The sequence below is a fragment of the Anas acuta genome, chromosome 1, assembly GCF_963932015.1.
Source record: "Anas acuta chromosome 1, bAnaAcu1.1, whole genome shotgun sequence".
Taxonomy (NCBI): domain Eukaryota; kingdom Metazoa; phylum Chordata; class Aves; order Anseriformes; family Anatidae; genus Anas; species Anas acuta.
The window spans coordinates 156,445,666-156,466,716 of NC_088979.1; the positions used below are offsets into that span (position 1 = coordinate 156,445,666).

At 36.2% G+C, this 21,051-nt stretch overlaps 1 long non-coding RNA gene across 3 annotated transcripts in view; it reads left to right on the top strand.

Moving 5' to 3' along the window:
• The window catches only part of LOC137848656 (uncharacterized), a 99,388-nt gene that overhangs the window by 51,865 nt on the left and 26,472 nt on the right, over window positions 1–21,051 (top strand). For all 3 annotated transcript variants that reach the window (XR_011091465.1, XR_011091466.1, XR_011091468.1), the window contains exon 6: window positions 3,992–4,171. This is a non-coding gene — a long non-coding RNA (uncharacterized lncRNA). The remainder of the gene's footprint in view (window positions 1–3,991; window positions 4,172–21,051) is intronic.

The following is a 21,051-nucleotide window of genomic DNA, read 5'->3' on the forward strand; positions in this document are numbered from 1 at the left end:
TCTCCATTTGGACTGGGATTCATAAAGCTGATAAATCTTCCCTTAACTCTAGACATGTCTTTGGAGTGATTTTCTGGAATGTTATATAAGTAATAAGAAGTTGTAAGAGATATCCTGAAGTATCCTTTAAGATCACATTGTAATAGTTATGTAAGAAGAAGCAGCTACTTTGATTAGCTTGTGAAGTCCAAGAAATATGACAGCAGGCATTATGCTTAGCATGGAACATATTAATGGTGGATTAAATAATACAGTACCCTCTTGTGAAACACCAGTCAGGCAGTGTGTTGCTTGCGGCTGTACCTGATGTGGTGCACCCCATCACATTCAACCACGAGTACTAAGCTAGGCTGTGCATGGCCTTTATGTAAACAGGGACCACTCAGACATCCCACCCACACTTTCCACAAAACAAGGAACTGAATTTGTTCTGTGGAGCACTATTAGATCATGGAAACTGAATGAAAAAAAGCTTTGTGCAGCTCTGATGTTGACGCATAGCAAGGAAAATGGTTAATGACTGGTCAGTTTCCTTTGAAATCTTATGCATTTATTCCTTCTGAGTTCTATTAAACCCAGTAATGTTTCATCCAAGTTTTATAGTTTCTCAGTGGATAACTGGCTATTAAACATAGTAGTGTTTTATCCAGACTGCCTATTTTCTTTAGTAGATTTCTTTAGCCTATCTGTATGACTGACAGGGAATTGGATAAGAATCTCCAGTTCTTGGAAGATGTAATGTAAAATTATCTCACTGAGATGTTCATGGAATAAAAGACTGATTTTTTTTTCTTTTTTTTTTTTTTTTTCTTTGTAAGAATCATTAAGGCTGAATTAACATGTTTTACCATTACAAAGTAGTGAATTTATTTGCTGATATCTATTTGTTAATGTTATACAGTGGTTATTTTAAAGCTTTTCTTACTCTGTAGTCTTAACTGTGTTTGACTTGAAAATCTACATACAGCTGACTAATTAATTTATCCTTTGTCAAAGTTAGGAAACACTTTGAATAGCAATTCACAAGAACTTCATGCACTGCTTAAGTTAGATTGTTGCTCCATGTACCTTGCAGTGTGTACAAGACAAAGGCAGAATCTACAGCTTTGTTCTATTTTGCATTAAATTGTAGGGTTCTTTTTTTTTTCTTTCTTTTTTTTTCTTTTTGAGCATACGCCACCAAGCATGCTAATGAACCAGTCAAAGAATCAGCTGTACTAACAGTTAATGAGAATTCAAAGAGATTTATTTAGCCTAGCATCATCATTTCAGTGAAGATTCAAAGAGGATTAATTTGATTTATGTCAAAATGGAGGAATCTTTATATAATATGCAGTCAAACTCTCATGAATATATTTATGCAGACTCACAGGATTCTTCAAATTCATGTATAAAAGGCTATGGAAGAAGAAGACAATATTTATTTATATGCAAATTATTCTTTTTGTGTAGAAAATCTATTTCAGATTTCAGATGTGTTTATATCTCTCCTCTGCAATGCTTGAGAACTTACAGGATAAAATTTGGAGCTGCTGAAATAATTAAGTTTTATATTTGATTTTAATGGGCTACAGAATTCATCTACAAAAGCTGATGGGTAGACATCACTGAGAAAAACTGTACAACATAATACTTAAGGGCAGTCTACCATACCTCAGATCAGCTTTTCTTTCTGGGATACATATCACATACACATAGTACACAAGTGTAGCAAAAACATTTCATCTGCTCTCTTTTGGAGAAGCTGCAGGACTCACATCTTTCTCATACCCAAGTAAAAATCTCACACTAACACCATTACACTGCACCAAAACCTCATGTACAACTATAGGATATATGGAAAAGATAGATGATTCCAGCATCAGCAGGATTTGTAAACACATTACTGTTCCTCAAACACCATATCATTACCATTTCCAGGAACTGTGCATGGCATCCTGAAGTGGCTTTTCATATGCCATTTCCATTGTCCTTCATGCTCTACTGCTTTCATACAATGATCCTGCATCATACATGATGATACTGTGAGTCACGGAATGCTTTAACACAAAAAAACTTGTGTTAAACAATTTTCTTCATGTATACATCGAAATCCAAATTATTCATGAGTAACTGTACTTTTGTTAGACAACTTGTGATACCTAAAGTCCAAATCCATAAGATTATTCATGCATAGCCAGAAAAGAAAGAAAATATAGTATGCAGTATCAAGTGGCCTGAACAGCTCTTACAATGTCCTTCTCCTTCATTTTAATATTTTTAAAATTTTATTTTATTTTATTTTGCTTTGTTTTGTTTTGTTTTAATTTGTTGTCTAATAGGGTTTTTTAAGCAATGAGGAAAATTATGTCCAATGTACATGAATGCAGTCTTTTGTCTTGTCTGGAGCTCTTTCCAAGGCTTTAGGTGTGTTTATTACTGGCAGTAAATGTTAATCGAAGACCATCCATGAGAAGCAAAAGTGCTTTACTAGATCCATGTGGCTACTGGTAGCTAATGTTAACATTCATAATAACCAAAATTTTCAACTGATACGTACTTTGTTGAATAATGTGAGGGAAGTGATAGATCTAGATTTGTTTTGCATCAAAATGGATTTTTCTCACTTCACAGCACAGGGATATATATATTTATTTAATTTCAGTATTCTTTCATGGTCAATAACAACATTCTTAGAAATATTTTCTCTCTGAAATGACTCTCAGATTTTCTGAGTATAAATAATGTTCTCTGTCAGACATCATGTTCAGCACATATTAATAATGTCATGCTTTAGTGATAGGGACTTAATGTGATGCATTGTCCAACCTACTATATGGGTCATGCACATAAATATTTAAACATTCAGAATGAAATTTTAGCTTTGGCATTGCTTTGAAAAAGTGAAGTAGGGAAAATCATCCCTTTTAAACCAATGGTAATTTTAAATACTCACACGTATATGCTTACTACATTATCAAAATAAAGATATGCAGAGTGATGCAGCATTTTTGGCCACAGAACTGTAAAAGAACAGTGAGCACACAAAAAGTATGCAAAAAGACATTCTGCGACACGTCAGTGGCAGTAAAGTCTGCTGAGCTACAGCCAGTTCAAAATCCCATCAGAAAATTCTGGAAAAAAAAAAGAAAGAAAAAGGAGAGATGTTTTTAGCAAAATAATATCTATTTCTCACTAAACCGAAACTGAATCTGAAAAACACTGGTAGAAAATTCAATAACTCCATCAGGATGGATAAAGTCTGGTTTCCCACTGATTTGTGTTCTCTGATCTTCTTATCCTACTCAGCAGCATTTGGCCCATAAGGCCAACGGCATCCTGGCCTGCATCAGAAATAGTGTGGCCAGCAGGATGAGGGAAGTGGTTGTCCCATTGTATGTGGCACTGGTGAGACTGCACCTTGAATATTTTGTTCAATTTTGGGCTTCTTACTGCAAGGAGGATATTGAATTGCTTGAGTGTGTGCAGAGTAGAGCAACAAATCTGGTAAAGGGACTAGAAACCTAGAGTTACGAAGAGTGACTAAGGGAACGGGGCCTGCTTAGTCTGGAGAAAAATAGGCTGAGGGGAGACCCCATCGCTGTCTATAGCTACTGGAAAGGAGGTTGCAGTGAGGAGGGTGTCATTCTTTTTTCTCAACTGACAAGAGATAAGATGTGAGGATACAGTCCCAAGTTGCATCAGGTGAGGATTAGATTGGCCATTGGGAAGGGTTTCTTCATGGTGTGTTTGTGCGTGCATGTGATCAAGCATTAGAACAGGCTGCGTAGGGAAGGGGTGGAGTCCGTGACCCTGGGTGTACTTAAATGTGTGGAAATGGCACTAAGGGATATGGTTTAGGGATGGGACTTGGTAGGTCAGGTTGATGGCTTGGCTTGATAATCTTGAAAACTTTTTCTGAAATAGATAATTTTATGCTTCTATGATTTTATGATATTTCTCCACATCAGCAAGCCTCTTTTCTGATAGCTCTCCTCCTTCCCTGTCCCAGGGTTCCTGAATGAGTGTTTTGGAACTGCTGATCCTTGGAGGCTACCGACAGTCCACAGAAATCCAGATGTTTGTCAATAAAGAAAAAAAAATCCCCAAAGACATGCAAACAGTCATAGAAAGCTGGAAAAATGGAAACAGTTAATTAAAATTTAGAGCTGATCCCAGTTTCAGCTTGATGGTAAGTGAAAAATGATCTGTAGCAGTCCTGCACAAGATATTTTCTGTAATGGCTAGGCAAACCTTGAATTAAAACTAGCTGAGAAATAATATCCTAGCCATAACAATTTCTTGACATGTTGTTTATCTGTCATATTAGGCAAGAGATCTGCCTGTTGTGGTAGGTTTAGACCTGCCCACAAACTGGCTGACTATCTAGCAAAGAAGAGCTGATAGGTGTTTCAGCAGGGAAAGTTTATTGCCTGTGGCTGAGACCATGCTTCACCCTTACCAGTCTGAGTACCCTTCTCTTCTGTAGACATCAGTTTTTAGAAAACTTAGAGGAACATGTTATCTTTTAGACTTTTTTTTTTTTATTATTATTATTTTTTGTCATCTTGCAACTGACTAACTAATTAGGCAATTATTAGCTGGTACTGATAGATGAATTCAAAGACGTGATTTACTAAAAAGAAATAATAATAATAAAAAAAATCTCAGAATTATAACAATGTTCCAGGTGCCAATTTCAGCATGACCTTAATTAAAGGCTTACTTTGGTGTGTAGCATATGCATACTAAGCAATCAGATCCTTTTAATGTGAAGAAAAGAAGTCTACATTTAATTTCAATGAAACAGGAAAAATTAAAATCTGCACAGAGTAGTTAATGTTGTCTTGGTCTAAACATTGACTGTTACTGCAAAATGCAGGTTCTGTGTTCAATCAGTTGTGCTAAGATAAATCTGTTACATAATGTCAGGTCATGTGATTGTGATGCCATTAAATGTGATAGGTTATAAAATCAGCTCTGAACAAAAATCCATTACAGTTTCCCATTCTTGCCTTGATAAAGAATATAATCTTTGTAGTGGTCTGCATTATCTTTCATCTGAACATATGGTGATATTATTTTCCCTGTTAAAAGAATGAATGTACTCTTCTTTGATCCAGATTGTAATTCTAAACAGCAGTCATCTATATTCCATTATGTTATAATGTGTATATATTACAGATATAGAAAAATTAATTTTAGGCTATACAGCTTGCAGTCAGTAGGATGGAAGCAGTATGAGGCTCAGCGCAAACTAACCACTTATATACTTTGCTTTTTCAGCTTTTAATCTGTCATTGAACCCAACATTTTCCCTGTCACTTGTATCTGAATTAGCTAGTATAAAGCTAACGCAAGGTATTTCCTGTGACACATAATGCAAGAGCATTTTAATCAGTAAAATATAGGATGTAACCCCCCCAAAGTTTGTGTCTTATCTTTCTGGAGAAAGTTAAATATGGGAACAAATATCTTGACAAATCAGACAGTATTACAACTGTTTAACAAAAGGAATTCTCTTTTATTTCAGCTTTTTCACTACTGTATGAGAGAAGTGGCAGGGTTCCCTCATATATACCATCTATACCATCTATGCTTTAGATGGTGTAGATGAGATCCATATCCTACAAGACAAGAAACAAATGTTACATAACTGAGATCATATCCTCCCTAGAGTGACTTAACAGAATCACATCAGTTTCCAGAAGCCTGAATATAAAAAGATTTAAATAAAACATTTATTTATTTTTCTAGAAGAAGGAGAGAAAAAAAATCATTGCATAAAAGCAAACAAGCAAGCAAACAAACAAACAAAAACAAAACACAGGACTGTATTAAAGACATTGGAAATTTTTGAGGCAACTTAACTTATTGACATAGCTTTTGAAGCATCAGATGTAGGAAGTTTCTACAGTTTCTTTTGGAAAACAGGTAACCCAAAAATAAATAATAATAAACATTCTTAAATCAACCTTGAGCTCAAGCTTTTTCAATAGCTATTCACAGCGGAATTCTGAATATTTTTTGGTGATGTTCAATGAAAGGAGTTATATTCTTCTCTAAGAATGTATGTCATAGAATGTTTATGGAATATTTAACATGACCCTGTGCCATATAAGTAAACTGTAGAAAGAATAATATATAAATTACCAGGAGAGAACATTCATCCACTTATTTCTCTCTTTAATTTCCTTTTATCATATACTGTGGATAGTATCAAGTTCTGATTTGCTATATTTATAATCTAATCTTTTTCTAGAAGTAAAAGATGAGACATGAGTAATGTTCTAGGTATGGAGATTTGCTAAGCAAATTATCTGTAAGGCTTCACACATAATAATATTCCTTTGACTTTTAGACTGTGGCCCCACTTTTAAAATGTGTGTGCTGCACATGGAAATACTTCGTAACTCTTTGGAAGTGAAATGAAAATATATTTTAAGATTTGAAAATGTCAGGAAATTATGATTTATTTATTTATTTATTTTCTCAATTAATGCAAAGGAAAAGATTCACAGCTAAAAAGTGAAGGTTTTGTATCATTAAGTGATGCATGGAATAGGAAATCAGATGTGTAATATGAACCTTTAGATACCAACTGATCTCTCTGAAGGGACTAGAAAACAACATGAATCACAGGTTACCTGGGCTGTATTTTCGGTGAATGCATTACTCCCTACTCTAGGAATTCTGTTCGTGTCTGTGGTGTTCAGGAAATCATTTATACTCCACTCTCACCTCATCCACTTATTGATGAGAAATTTAATCTGGAGAAAGAATGTAATTCACCCATTCTGAGTGGTATTACATTCCCTCATGTCTGGTTAGCATGTCTTGCTCAAAAGCACAAAGATAGCTCAATTAATTTAAACTTACAAAATACTCTGCCCCATTCCTTACAGACAGTCCAGACAAGTAAGGCAGATGTAATTGTTTTGGTCTCATGTGAGGTCTGCTTCCTTGGTTCATCTGGAGTCATATTTAATAAAACCTGGGTTATTTTGGGGGTTTTATATGACTGGTGGTGGTCTCACTTCCTTGAACTCTGCTAGAGAGACATATTAAATAGTGGAATTTATTCTTCTGATAAAGGCTTTATTACAGGACATCGGGAACTGATTGATAGTACATGGTGGCAGGAGGGTGGGTAGAAGTTCCTTGGATCAGATATTTACACTATGGTTTCCAGTGATGGTAGGGACTCAGGTCTGAAAACTTCAGTGTTCTCTTATAGTCTTATGTCCTGTTTCAGAAAGATGGGATGTTACCAGTGCAGGCAACAATAAGAAAACTGTAAGATTATGAAGCCACATTTCCCTGTCCCCTTCTTTCCATTTTCCTTGAAGGCCACACACAGATTTTTTTTTCTATCATCAATGACATCATCTTCATCACATTTGCCCCCCCCCCCACACACATACACACCCCCACCACTAGCAACAAACACAATTGGAGACTTTCAAATTAATAACAGTTCCAAGTAGACATCTCAAGATTTCTTTCATTGTGTAGAAATATCACCCCATGCAAATGTTTCACGGCTATTTTTTAACCATATTTTAGAAAAGAGAACAGGTAGTACTTAGAGTCAGTCTAAAGGGCTATTTCCAGGTTGGTGAATTTCTAGGATGTCTGCTCCTTTCTATGAAACTGCTTTTCCTCTTGGATAATCTGAACTAGATTATCTGAAACAATAATTGTGTTTGAAAACAGTTCACTACACTTTGACTAAAAAAGAAAAAAAAAAAAGATCATTTCTATACTTGTCTTTTCTTAACTCTGTTTATGTGTTGGAGTTAAGTCTGAACTGAAATCCTATTTTGTTAGTGTTTGGTTCTACTCTGACATTAATAGCTTAAGATTGCTTTCATCTCCCCTTCGTTTTTGCTTTGAAATATATAGAGGTCCCAACACAAGCTATCACTTCCTGTTTCTGATGTTTGTATTTCTGTAACGTGCAAATGAATGGTAATACAATATAAAGCCTAGCTCAGATGTCCTTATGTTTAATTGCTTATAGTTTCCCACCTACATACAGGGAAAAATATACACTATGGAAAATAACTCTCACTTGTCAGAACAGTCCACTTTTCTGAAAGCTACACTTGGGACATTCCCTTTCCCCTTCCCCTTCCCCTTCCCCTTCCCCTTCCCCTTCCCCTTCCCCTTCCCCTTCCCCTTCCCCTTCCCCTTCCCCTTCCCCTTCCCCTTCCCCTTCCCCTTCCCCTTCCCCTTCCCCTTCCCCTTCCCCTTCCCCTTCCCCTTCCCCTTCCCCTTCTCCTCAAACACAGTGAGGAAACAAAAATCATGGCAAAGTGTAAGCTTTTTTAAAAGTCTGGAAAAGTCAGATACCATATAATTCTCATGGAGATGCTTTGTTTAAATAATTTGCTATATAATCTTTTAATTTTTTACCTTTTGGTCTGCATTACTCACTAACATAAATTATCAATGATGCCAACTGTACAGTTCCAAGTCTATCACTATATCCTACTAGTTGTTCCTAGTGTAGTTTCTGTAGTTGTACATTTAAAAAAAATTGACCTAGAAAGAGAAAATTAATTTTATTTGTAGAAATAACAAAAGTCCATATTTTTGCAAAATGGGTATACCTATCAGACTTTGCAGACCTACTAAGTAAAGACAATTTATATTGTTGCTGCAGGCTACACCTACTATGTTGGAGGTGTTCCTTAACCACACTGTGATAGAGAAAACTTGGAAAACTTAATTGTCATATTTGGGCCACTGAAACCACTAATGCCCGGGACACTAATGAGCAATAAATGTGTTTCAGATGTAGGTCAGTCACATTTTCTAACTACTCTATACTAGTTTGCTGCCTCACAAGTATGTGACTCTCTACATGGAGAGAACCAGACAGCAATCCTTATAGTTGCAAACCTATTTAATGGCTGTCTATATATAAATTTATCATGTTATTTATAAAACTATATAAGGTTTCTAAACTATATTTGTATCTCTTTCTCTCAGCAACCATGTCTTCTGCTATTTTGAGGTGATAGTCGATACCCAAATAAATCCTATTTGCTATATTCAGCTCATCTTTATTTTTGGTCTCTGATAACTAACGGCTGTGAATCATGTCAGTTTGACCTTGAAAAGACCTTTTACTTGCCACGTAGGACAATACAGATCAGTGCCTTCAGTGATGGTAGACATGATTTATCTATGAAAGGGTAACAGAAGCCAGCAATCATGGATGAGAGATGAATTCAAACTGGAGGCTTCATGTAATAAATGAGGTGGAAGAGTGGACAATTTACTCCCTGTGACTAGACAAAAAAATCAGGAGAGATGGATTCTGACCCTTCCATACGCTTCCAACAGCCTGTGGGCTGTTAAAATGGGCACCAAAGCTGTAGGTTTTCCTTCCTTCCTTCCTTCCTTCCTTCCTTCCTTCCTTCCTTCCTTCCTTCCTTCCTTCCTTCCTTCCTTCCTTCCTTCCTTCCTTCCTTCCTTCCTTCCTTCCTTCCTTCCTTCCTTCCTTCCTTCCTTCCTTCCTTCCTTCCTTCCTTCCTTCCTTCCTTCCTTCTCTCTTTCTCTCTTTCTCTCTTTCTCTTCTTTCTCTTCTTTCTCTCTCTCTCTCTCTCTCTCTTTCAATGCTAAATTGGGACAGAGAATTAAGTTAATCTAATCTAACTTTCAAGCACTCTAGTGGAGATGCCAATAACAGATGGTTACCTCAGGCTATCCCTGAGGTCACACAGACACAATCACGATAGTGTGAGATTCACATGCTTTGTATGAGATAGACCTTCACTGGTCATAAAAATCCAGCTTACAAATATCCATGTGGAATACAAGGAGGAATTCCAGTTTTAATACACAATGTTCAGGTAAAAATTATCCTCATCACCAGCTGAAGCTAATGGAAGCTGTAGACATTCAACACTACCAGAAATCAGAGTTCATTTTGGACATAATTTGTAGTGATTCTGCTGTGGTCAGACTCTGAAAAGCATTCTCATCTCTTCTCAGAAGTATGTTACAGAAAGTAGTGATAAAAATACATCTGTAGGTCTGAACTGAGATACAAAAAAAAAAAAAGAAAAAAAGAAAAAGTCTTAATAAGGGATAAACTCCATAGCCATTTCGTCACCTCAAATATATTAATTATTCCTGAGCGGTGATCAGATACCATAGAGTGAAGTATTCTGCAGAAGAGGCTACAAATAAACTAGATTTGTAATGAGCTAACTCTTTCTATCCTAAATGCAAACAGTAAATTGTGTGAAACAAAAAGTACTGAACTGAATTAAAATTTATATTAAATATCTGTCTTATTTGTTACTGAAATTCATTCAGAAAAGTTTTTTATCTGAAAAACAAATGTAGTATAACACATGGAGTATTTTACTGAGAAGTTTTACAGATTGACCCACTAATAAAACAACCAACAAACTAAAAAAAAATAAAAATCCCCCAAAACAGCAACAGCAATGACAACAATAACAACAATAACAACAAAACACCCAAACCCAACACCTTTTTCTCTCATGGTTTTTTAAGACATAAATTATTCCAGGAAGGGTATTTTCAAAAGTAATAATTATGTCTCCTTTTGTCAAAGCAGTATATATCAAATCTATGTGTGGCAGAAAGTACTTTACATATATGAACAAGACAGGAAAAAAAAAAAAACACAAAACAAAACAAAAAACATAATCAAATTTGACTTCACATTCCAGGGAGGGCTATCTAATCTGACAAAGGGTGAATGAAAACTTATTCTATTGGCTCTGCAAAGCTGTGTATGTATTCATCTTACTCCACTAATGATATAGACATATGAACAGATTATCTTGGACTAGTAAACTAGATTGTGATGCTAATATTTGATTGGACATGTTAAATGTTAAAATAATAAGTTCTTTCCATTATAAAAAGAAGTGATTTTGATTTCACAGTACAGAAATACCTCCGAAGGCAACTGCAGAATCTCATATTATATTGGGAAGAGCACACGCATACTGAAATGGTTGCTTCAGTGGAGGAGATATTTGTGAGCTATAAAATCTTTTCCTTTATTAGTTTTGCCAGGCAAGATGCTTGTGTAGCAAAGGAAGAAACTATAACATATGTAAAAATCAGGGTTTTCTGTTCATTTGCTGCTATATATATATACTTGACCACAAATTCCATTAAAGGAACATTGTTTTCTCCTGTGAGCATGGTCAGATATTGGAAGAAGTTGCTCAGAGAATCTCCATCCTTGGGGATACTCAAAACTCAGAGTGTCTCTGACCAACCTGTTTTAAATGGACCACTTCTAGAAGTGGTCTAGATGGACTAGAATGGACTAGATGACTACCAGACTTCCCTCTCAACCTCAGCAGTTGTATGATAAGAGAGGCTGCAGGTAGATTCTACACCTAAGGCAAAACATCAAATTCATGGTGAAAGCCAGCGTAAAGAATAGGAGAAATATCTGTACTATGTATTAAGTTATGATACCATTGAACATGGTAACCCATTTTCTAAAAGATTTCCCAATCAGCAGTGCAAAATTTATTTAAAAATACTTTTCCTGAGGTCAAAGTAAAATTTTCCACTTTATGCTTCTGAAGTATTGTTCATTTATACTAAACATTAAAATTATGTTATTAATCAAATAAAAGACACCTAACTAGATTGGATTCTCAACTTCTAAGTTAAAATTAGGTGAGGAAGTGCCAGTCTTTAGAGTTGCTAATATTTTTTGCATGCAAAACAAAAAGATAATTAAGATGAAAATTGTTGAAGAGCTGCATCATTACTGGGATGCCTTAAGTTTTGAGTACTTACTGTGGCAGAGGTACAACAAAGAGAAAAAGTAAAAGCAAACAACATCATCTATAATGCACCTGTGTAGGAAGGTATTGCATCATTGAGGAGCATGTAGTCAATAGCTAATTTCAGCAAAAAATTACTAGGATTTGATATTTGTGCCCTCTGGATATTGCCTATAATGACTGTTCTCCATGAGCTCCCACCCTAACTGAACTTCTGTCATAGAACAATAAGCATGTATTCTTCTTTGAAACAACACTTTAAAGTTCTTTCCCTGGCGGTAAAACTGCAAACCAAGAGACTGTGTTTCCAATGCTCCTCTTGCTGCCAATCCTCCTACCCAGATTAAAAGAAGAAAGGTTCTCTGGATCAAATAAGAAGAGGAGAATTAAAGAAAAGAGAGCAGGGAACAGGACTGGAAGAACTGGTAGTATGGAAGGAAGGTAAGGCAAGGCAAGGCAAGGCAAGGAAAGGAAGTTTTTAAATATTAATCCACATGCCTCTCTGTCAGTTGGGACTGAATCATGCAATTCCAAATCTCAGTTTCTCTTATTATCTAAACAGAAAATGTGCAGTCCATGTGTCCCCAGTTCATGGCAGAACCAGAGATGAACAGGACATATTTTTTCCTTGTTACAAGTTCCTGTCTCAGGTTATTCTGCCATTTGTTCAAAATACTTTGAAACCCTATTGCTGCTGAAGACCTGATCATTGGGATCTTTGCATTTTCATGAGATGAGACCTTGAACTTTCTTCTTTGTTAAACAGCTCAGGAATTTCACCTCAAAAGCCTTGATTTCAAGGATATGTTCATGAAGTTGTCTCAATATTTGCTGGTCCAAGGTATTTCAGCCACTTCTCTAACAAGTGTGACATTACAAGTTGAAAAGATAATGATATTTCAATTGTTCCCTAGTAAAAACTCACTGCGTCTGAATGCTAGGAGCCTGTAGATCACTCAAATGCAGACCACTTTCCCACCATACATGATTAATTAATTTAGATTTTGTTTTTAATTTATGTTTTTCTTAAGCTATCTTTATTTTGTTATAAGGAAGAATTAGGCTTGAATGCCTATAAGCCTCAAGGAATGACTGAAAATAATTTTTGACATAATTACAGTGTGATATATTGCAGTTTACTACAGTAACCAGAGAAGGATGCACTTTAAGTCTACAACATTCTGGTAACCTTCTCATGTTGCCTGTAGTTTATTATTATTATCATTATCATTATCATCATCATTATTATTATTATTATTATTATTATTTTAAAAAGGGCTTTTGGGATTATTTATTTATTATTCTAACTGAGGGCTGGACCACCCTGGAGGGATTCTGCCACCTCCTGAATGAATTATTTCTGACATTTCACTTGTAGTCTGAAACATGGAACCAAATCTTGTTTCAGGCAAGTTTTACTAGCTGTTTTCCTGTACTAAATATACATTGTGTAGAAAAAGCAAATGTTGGGAAGAAAAAAACAAGCCCTACTGCTGGTATGGACGCATAGCCTTCTGCTCTTCTTTCTTGTTCTCATAGATTAGTAATTACATATATGACGCTGGATGTTTTTGTGGATAACTGTTTTCATTTTCACAGACGGTTAAACTCTTGTTTCAGAATAGTTGGTGTAGTGAGTTAAAGGAGATTAGTTTTTAGTTCACTTGAATATGGAAATTTAGCACAATCCCACCTTTCTGTTCTTTATGTAAGAGCTGAGGAATGGGTTCCAAGACCCAAAGGTACTCAGTTGTCTCAGGCCTCACAAAGAGAAGGTGAGTTTCTGAGGTTGAACTCATTGCCTCTCCTGTTTAAATCATGCCATAGCTCCACTGTTACTATGAGACACCTAAGAGTGTAGCTTTAATTTATCTTAAGCATTTTAAACTGTTGTATTATAAATAAAGACTTGAGGTCTAACTTAACTTCTGTAAACCAGGAACAATCAAAAACATGTATTGTAGAGCTTTTCAAATTTCTTTCCTAATTTATGAAGACTGTGTGGGAGAAGTCAACAGTCTGTACTCAGGAGAAATGCAGTGAATCATCCTGTTCTTTATGGTGAAATGTTCTCTTACACAGCTGCTGTACCTTGGAGAAAAACAAAACAAAACAAAACAATAAACCAAAATTCAGATTCTACTTAAATCAATCTGAATTAAAAAAAAAAAAAAAAAAAAAAAAAAAAAAAAAAAAAAGCTGTTGCTTTTCAAACACGCTCAAGAATGGAAACTACCATCTACACAATTAATGCAATATTTGATATTGTTTGGAAAGAGCGTAACGTGTGTTTCCCCCAGCTGCCAGAGCAATACTGATTAATCACACTGGACCATCGCGGAAGTCAGTCAGAGGCCCAGATGGGAAACAGTGCTGAGACCTATTTTCCCAGGGAAGAATCTGGGAAGGATTCATCTCTAAGTGCTCCAACATGCAAACAACTGTAGTTGAGATTCTTCTTTATGAAATAAGGTGTTATCTGCATACCCAGCTGGACATCTGGGCTTCCTAGTGCAGAGAGAAGCAAGTGAAGCCCATGCTCCCTTTCTGCCCTCTACTGTGCAGAATAGCTGGAAGCAACAACACCATCTGGCATTGCTCTGTTACTGTGCAGGGACAGAAAAGGTGAGAGCACAGGTACTTATGCACACAGAGTCACCGCAAGGAGAGATCTGGAGTCAGGGTCAGTCTGCTTTGACTTGAGCTGAGTTATCACGGTTTGTCCCTACTCTAGAAAATAAGCGAAAATATGGAAACAGCGTGGCAAGGTGTGTGACAACATAGAAAAGTGACTGTTGCCCTAAACCTTCTCTGGAACAAAAATTAGCTGAGGAATTAACAACACAGACATAATATGACTGTGGACAGATAGTTTTCAGTTCCAGTCTATATATACTGCCTTTACAGTGTCATTGTACTATAAGCATAACAATCTCGATTTCAAAAAGTTTTGGCACTTGATGTAGAACCTGAAGCATTTTAGGATTACATGTCCTAGGAGACTACTCAAATGCCTGTGTGTCCTCTGACAGCTCTTCCACTAGTCGTCATAGTGTGAGAAAGCCCAGGAGAAAAGCTGGAAGCTCTCAATTCCTAGAAACTGTCATCAATGATGTCTTTGCTAGGCACAATCCTCTGCAGTTCAGATCTCTTGGAAGACACAGCAGTATAATGTTCCTTTGTGCATTCCTGTTTCATCTTCTGGTCTGACCAGATATAGAAACAGCCTGGCAAAACTGACGACCTCAATAAGAACCATTCCTGTTCTCTGTAGAAATCTGCTGCAAGTCTTAAAAGACTTTTAAGGCTTTTGGCAGCTCCTCCATTCCAGATTGCTATTACAACTACTTGTATCTGCATTTTAACACACATGGAGAGAAAGGGTTTCAAGCATGTTTCTTAGTGACAGACCTATCCTTGGTCATCATGTCTTATATCATTGTTACACAGATGCCTGGTTCTTATCATCCTCATGCCATCAGATGCCAAGAATTTAACAGGTTTTTGATCAGGATTCTTTTCCTAGCTCCCTGGCAACTACTAAGTGAAGTATAAACAACTAATTGCACTTCACCCCTTATGGCAAGGGCTGGAGTTAGATGATATTTAAGGTCCACATTCTATGATTCATTGTCTAAATAGGAAGGGCTACTCAACATTTCTGACTTTACTTCCCCAGAGGCAAAACTCATTGCAGCTGAATGCAAGACCCTCACATTTACTGTGCATTCCTCCCACTCCCAGCCTCCTCTGAAACATACCTTATAGCAAATCTAACATCAGGCAATATGAGCTATAAAAATACTTTTCTCAGGGCAGGCTCTGACTTTCTGCAAAATATGAAATTCTATGTTAATGGGGCAGAATTTAAGGACATTCAATGAAAAGTCAATAGGAATTAAGCAGCAAAACATGTCTAGCAAGCTTTTTGGATAAGGATCTATGGGCAGCTGAAACCTTTTTCAAGTACTGAACTTCACCTTGTATTTGTCCCATTTCTTCTCCATCTGCAAGGCATGGAGGAAGTGGAAGAGGTTTCTTTTGTCCAACTTTGTAGATATAGCAGATCCTCCAGTTTACTTCAGTCCCATATACAGCATTCCCATGAAAACAAAATAATTTATGAATTCAGATTCATGCTGTTGTCTTTACTGCCTGGGCTGAAATGTTTCAGAAGCTTCATCAGAAACACAACAGGGATAAAATAATGATTCACCCACTTGTGTTCACAGCATATTTCACTGAGCATTGCAATAGTTTAACTTCTTCCAGCAACATCCAAACATGTACAAATACAACTGATAGAGTGCCATTACCAGCTTTTGTTATTTTCCTCAAATTTTTGCTGGTGTCTGCGTGTAAAATGAAGATCCTTATAAACCTGTATACCAAGGTTCCAGGTGTATCGATCCCTTTGTTCAGTTTGGGAAATTAAAAATGTGGGATGGAATTTTATTCCAACTGTCACTTTTCCTGACATTCAGGGTGACAGTGTCTGATAATGTTGGTGTTAATTTTTGTATCCACAAAGACCCAGCAAGTGACAGAAAGGCAATGATTATGTAGGGTGATTATCTTTCAAATGCTTCCAAAGTTTTATTATTATTGGTCACAAAACACAATGGCTACCACAATATTAAAAAATTCAATTTCCACATGCTTCCTGATTTTCCAGCATGAATAAGATATGACAAACAACGGCCACAGCATTGCAAATAGTTATGAAGAAGATGAATTTTAGACATGCACACAGTCCAGTGAAATTGAGCGAAGATAGTAATATACAAGCAAAATATATTGTCGATATTTAGATAGAGGAACAAGCAGGACAGTACTCTGAATTACTACTTGTGGATACTGTTAATGAGGACACTCTTAATATAAGAACAAGTTTCCCAAGTGTACTCCAGAAAGCTGTCTTTGTATGAGTATTATTCCAACTTATCTGCACATATTTCTTTCAGTTTTGTGGAAGAATTCTTACAGTAAATGTAAAATGCACATTTCTGTGAGATGTGGGAGTGTATCCTGTTAGTGGCAGTGGGTACTCAAACAATCAGTGAGTTCTGCTTAACCCTACAGTAGAGAGAGGCTGGGGGTGAGTACTGAAATTAAGTCAATGTGCTCTGAGATATTTCGTGGGAATACATCAACATCAGAAAAAAGATTGTTGGAAATGCATCTGTGCTCTAGGGTGGCCATTTTAAGTATAAAGAATAAATTTTATCTGACCTCAGAATCAGCCTGCAGGTTGGGACACTTTTCTGCAATGCATGATAGGATTAAGTACTAACAATAGTCATGTTAATCGATCAAACTGGTGAAATCAAGCTTCAGAACTGCTTTCTTTTCCTTGGAGACTGGCAACCAAATTTCTTGGCACTTTTGGAGGATCAGAAGGGAAGCAACCAGAGGAGGGGGGAAGCTACAGCTTTCGCTTGCTCTATTTTTTCTTGAAAAAGTTTAAAGGTCTCAATTTCATCCCAATATGGAATGGAAAACTGTTTCTCAACTTGAACATATTCCTGGAATGGGAATAAACTGTTTTCTACTCATTTCTATTCATGGTTCTTCATTCTTTCTATTTACAGCCATGGATTTCATATTATGATATCTGAAGTCCAAGCACCTTTGAACAGTGGTTCTTCCACAGTAGATGCTTAGCATTGTCACCCATGGGTCAATGAAGATGGGGGACAGTTGTCTTACAAAAAGCATCCCACTGTTTTTCTTTCTTTATTTTCAGAGTATTAGTTTGGCCTTCAACTAACACTGACCACTTAGGAGAAGAAACAAGCTGAAAGCTTGTCATAAATAATTATATAGTCCTGCAGTCCTCTCAGCAATGTTCAGCAGTTATTTTTGAAGCATGCCAGCACTAATACACAATTGTTAAAGTGCTTCAAGTTATTTGCTTTTGTGTAGTGGTGAATTTTTCCACTGATGTTTTTTATTAGATGAAAACAATGCAGCTGACTGGGAGCCAAGAAGATCCCGTATTCTAATTCATGTGAGACAAAGATTTGACTGAGAGCTGTGGCTGCCCAGGCCAAAAAACAAAAACCAGCAACAACAAAGACAACAACACCAAACATCCCCAAACAAAGCAAAACAACAACAACAGAAAAACAACAACAAAGAAACCACATGAGTAGAAGAAAAAAATGTACAAATGTCAACTGATTGAATAAGTGACACCTCTGTTGAATGAACTGGGGCAAGATGATTCATAGTATGGTGATTTTATTAGATCAGGGATATTGCTAATTGAGTAAGTAGCCATTGCAGCCAAGTGCCTCATCTTCTGGACATTTTTCTCTTTACCATTCTCTGGAATCATATTTCTTGTTGCATTGTTGGATGCAGATCTTGTTAAAGTTAGCCATGCTTTTTCTATCTTTAAATTAATCTAACATAACATGCTGCATGGGAACAGTCTGCCAAGATATTCTGGGAAATGTGCTTGCACAACATATATCTGGGCCTTCTCACTGAACTGCAAAGAGCATTGCCACAATCACCATTATTGCTTCTTAATTTTCATGTAGCTTTTAAATTGCTGCTCTTAACCAGTGAAAATGAAATAGACCTTTGTCAGTCACATGGTTAACTTAAGCACTTGTTTCTGCTGTGCAATGCTATCTCTAGGAAGGGTGAAAGCTAAAAGTCATAATTAACATCAAAATTTGATATCTTGTAAGTTTGACTTGACCAGTCTCAGCAAATGCTTTTGATACCAAGATATAAAAGTTGCAAGAGATATAGCTGAAATGTAAGAATAGAAGAAGGAAAAAAAAAAAAAAGAGAGAGAGAGAGAGAGATGGACTTTATTATAATGCCATGTCTTTACATTTAGATAACTTTTAATATTACAAGGAGTTAACAGATCATACCATGAAGATGCTATGCCAATTTATCTGATCAAATGAGTACTGTGAAGTAATTATTATTGTATTTTATTACTGTTCTTTGTGAGTCAGTAAAACTACATACATTTTTCTTTCCAGTCACCTGGCTGAGAATCATTTGTGGTGATTGTAGATTACCTCTGCAAGCAAACTGGTGCTTTGTACCCAAATATTACAATTGGACTGTCGGAGTGCTTTTTTCAAGTCTCACAAGCTTTGGGCTTCCTCACAGAGGAAGAATTCACTTTAGATAACTTTCATTTTAGGTAACTTCAGCACTTGTAAAATGAGTCAGAGGATCAGAAAAAAAAAAAAATAAAAAAACCCTACAAATCTTCAGAATTATTCTGTTTATTCATTATGATGAATATTGTATACAAAATATTGGTGAATACTTATATATAAACCACAGTTCACTTCTGATTTTGGCCACACAAATTCTGTGATCAGTTGAATGGATCCAGACAGTTGCACACTCAGTCCACTCCCAGTCCAGTAAACATTTTAATCTTAACAGGAAAAAATAGTGTAAACTACATGGTATTCAGTTTGGTGTTTAGGTAAAACGGATACACAATTGTCTGTACCTATCGGTGTAGATGTGTCCTAATTTTTTTCACTTGCAAACAGTGGGGCAAGTGAAATGCTAGTAGTGGAGGAGTTTCACTGTTTAAGTAAATGTGATTTTACAGGAAATGCCATTTGGGGTCAAGAGAGGATCATTAAATAAAGGGCACATAAGGATTTATAGAACAATTACAAATATTTAACGGTAATTTGCCAACAGGAAGAGAAACTTCTGCCATAAAAATGAGCACATCTAAACAGAGCTGAAATAATATCATATGAGCCCAAGGGCTATCCCAGAGCTTTTACCTAAACTTAGGAGTAAACTGGAAACTAAATTTCATGAGTGAAAAACAGGCCCATTCTATTTAAAAGTATTGTGAAAGTAAAACTTAGACTATACTTGTAAGGACGATGTGTGGCATTTGGAGCAGGTATAGCGGAGGCAATAAAGCGGAAGATGAAAACACAAGAGGTCTGATTAAGAACATCAAAAGTATAGAAATTTGCAAGTAGATAGCAATAATCCAGGCCACTTCTCCCAGGTGTTTCAGACATTGTAAATCATGTTGATTTTTATTTTATTTTGTTTTACTTTATTTTATTTTTATTTTACTTTATTATTATTATTATTATTTTACATTTTATTTTGTTTTATTTTATTTGTTTTGTTTTATGAGATTATGCTAAAATTGTGGTAATATATATATATATTTTTTTCCCCAAATAATTGTTGATCATTACATATGAGCAATAAAAAATGTGACTGTGTGGGCTGGCTCTAATGAAACTGGGATTTTGTATTCATTCATCACAAGATGCGACTCTTAAGTGCATCTGTTATATATTACAAGATCTTTTTTCTTATGGGTAGCTTTATGGATAATTGAGCTAATGAGGATCTTTGTAGAAAATCATTAGGGAAGTAGGTATATAGAGGCTTCAGTGTGGTAGCTCTGGTGGGCTCACTCATGACAGACAGAAGAATTACAGAAGAAATAAGGTTTACCTCATATAGATTTAGTCTTGTGAGCTTTAACATTCAATTTTAGACAGTCACCAGAGCCCTCTCTATTAATGTTGCATGGAATATCATCTGCTATCTTATACTTCAGCCTTATGATATGAAGAACTGACATGTGAAGGTATTTATCCCTCTCCATTTATTATAGAGAGCCTAAACAGAAGCTTAGGTGAAGCAATTCTAAATGACTGATGCTGGATACCATTAATATCACTCTAAGAATACAACAAAATCTCCAACCCTGAATAGGGTAAAGCCTCCAAGGAGCCCTTTGAGGAGATAGAAACACATACCTCCAGCTAGCAACTGGTGAAGCTAGCACCAGGTCTCAGCAGGCACCTGCAAAACTCTAGTCTCAGGTGCTAATCCTTCCCTAGAAAAGGAGATATGCAATAAAAAAAGGCTGCATGTAAGAAAGCCTGAGCTAATCTAAAGCTCTCTAGTCATGTGTTGCTTTTACTGTGAACTTCAGAACCAACATCAGCAGTTAGCTGCTGACACAGTGAGAGAGAAAAGGGATAGGCATAAGCTTGAACATGGTAACAAGCAAGAATTAATACAGAGTATAAGGACTTGTATTCATATTCTCTGTGCAAACAGCAGAAACCGTTTAAGGAGATAACTTCTCAGTTTGCTTACTGGAGGCTACTGTTCCTGTAACTGCTGGTAAAAATAACATGTACATGTCAGCAGCTCCCACTCATAGACCCGCATCTTCACGCAAGACCATTTTTACTGCTATCAGCTAAGATGCTGAACGCTAATGTTCCCATGA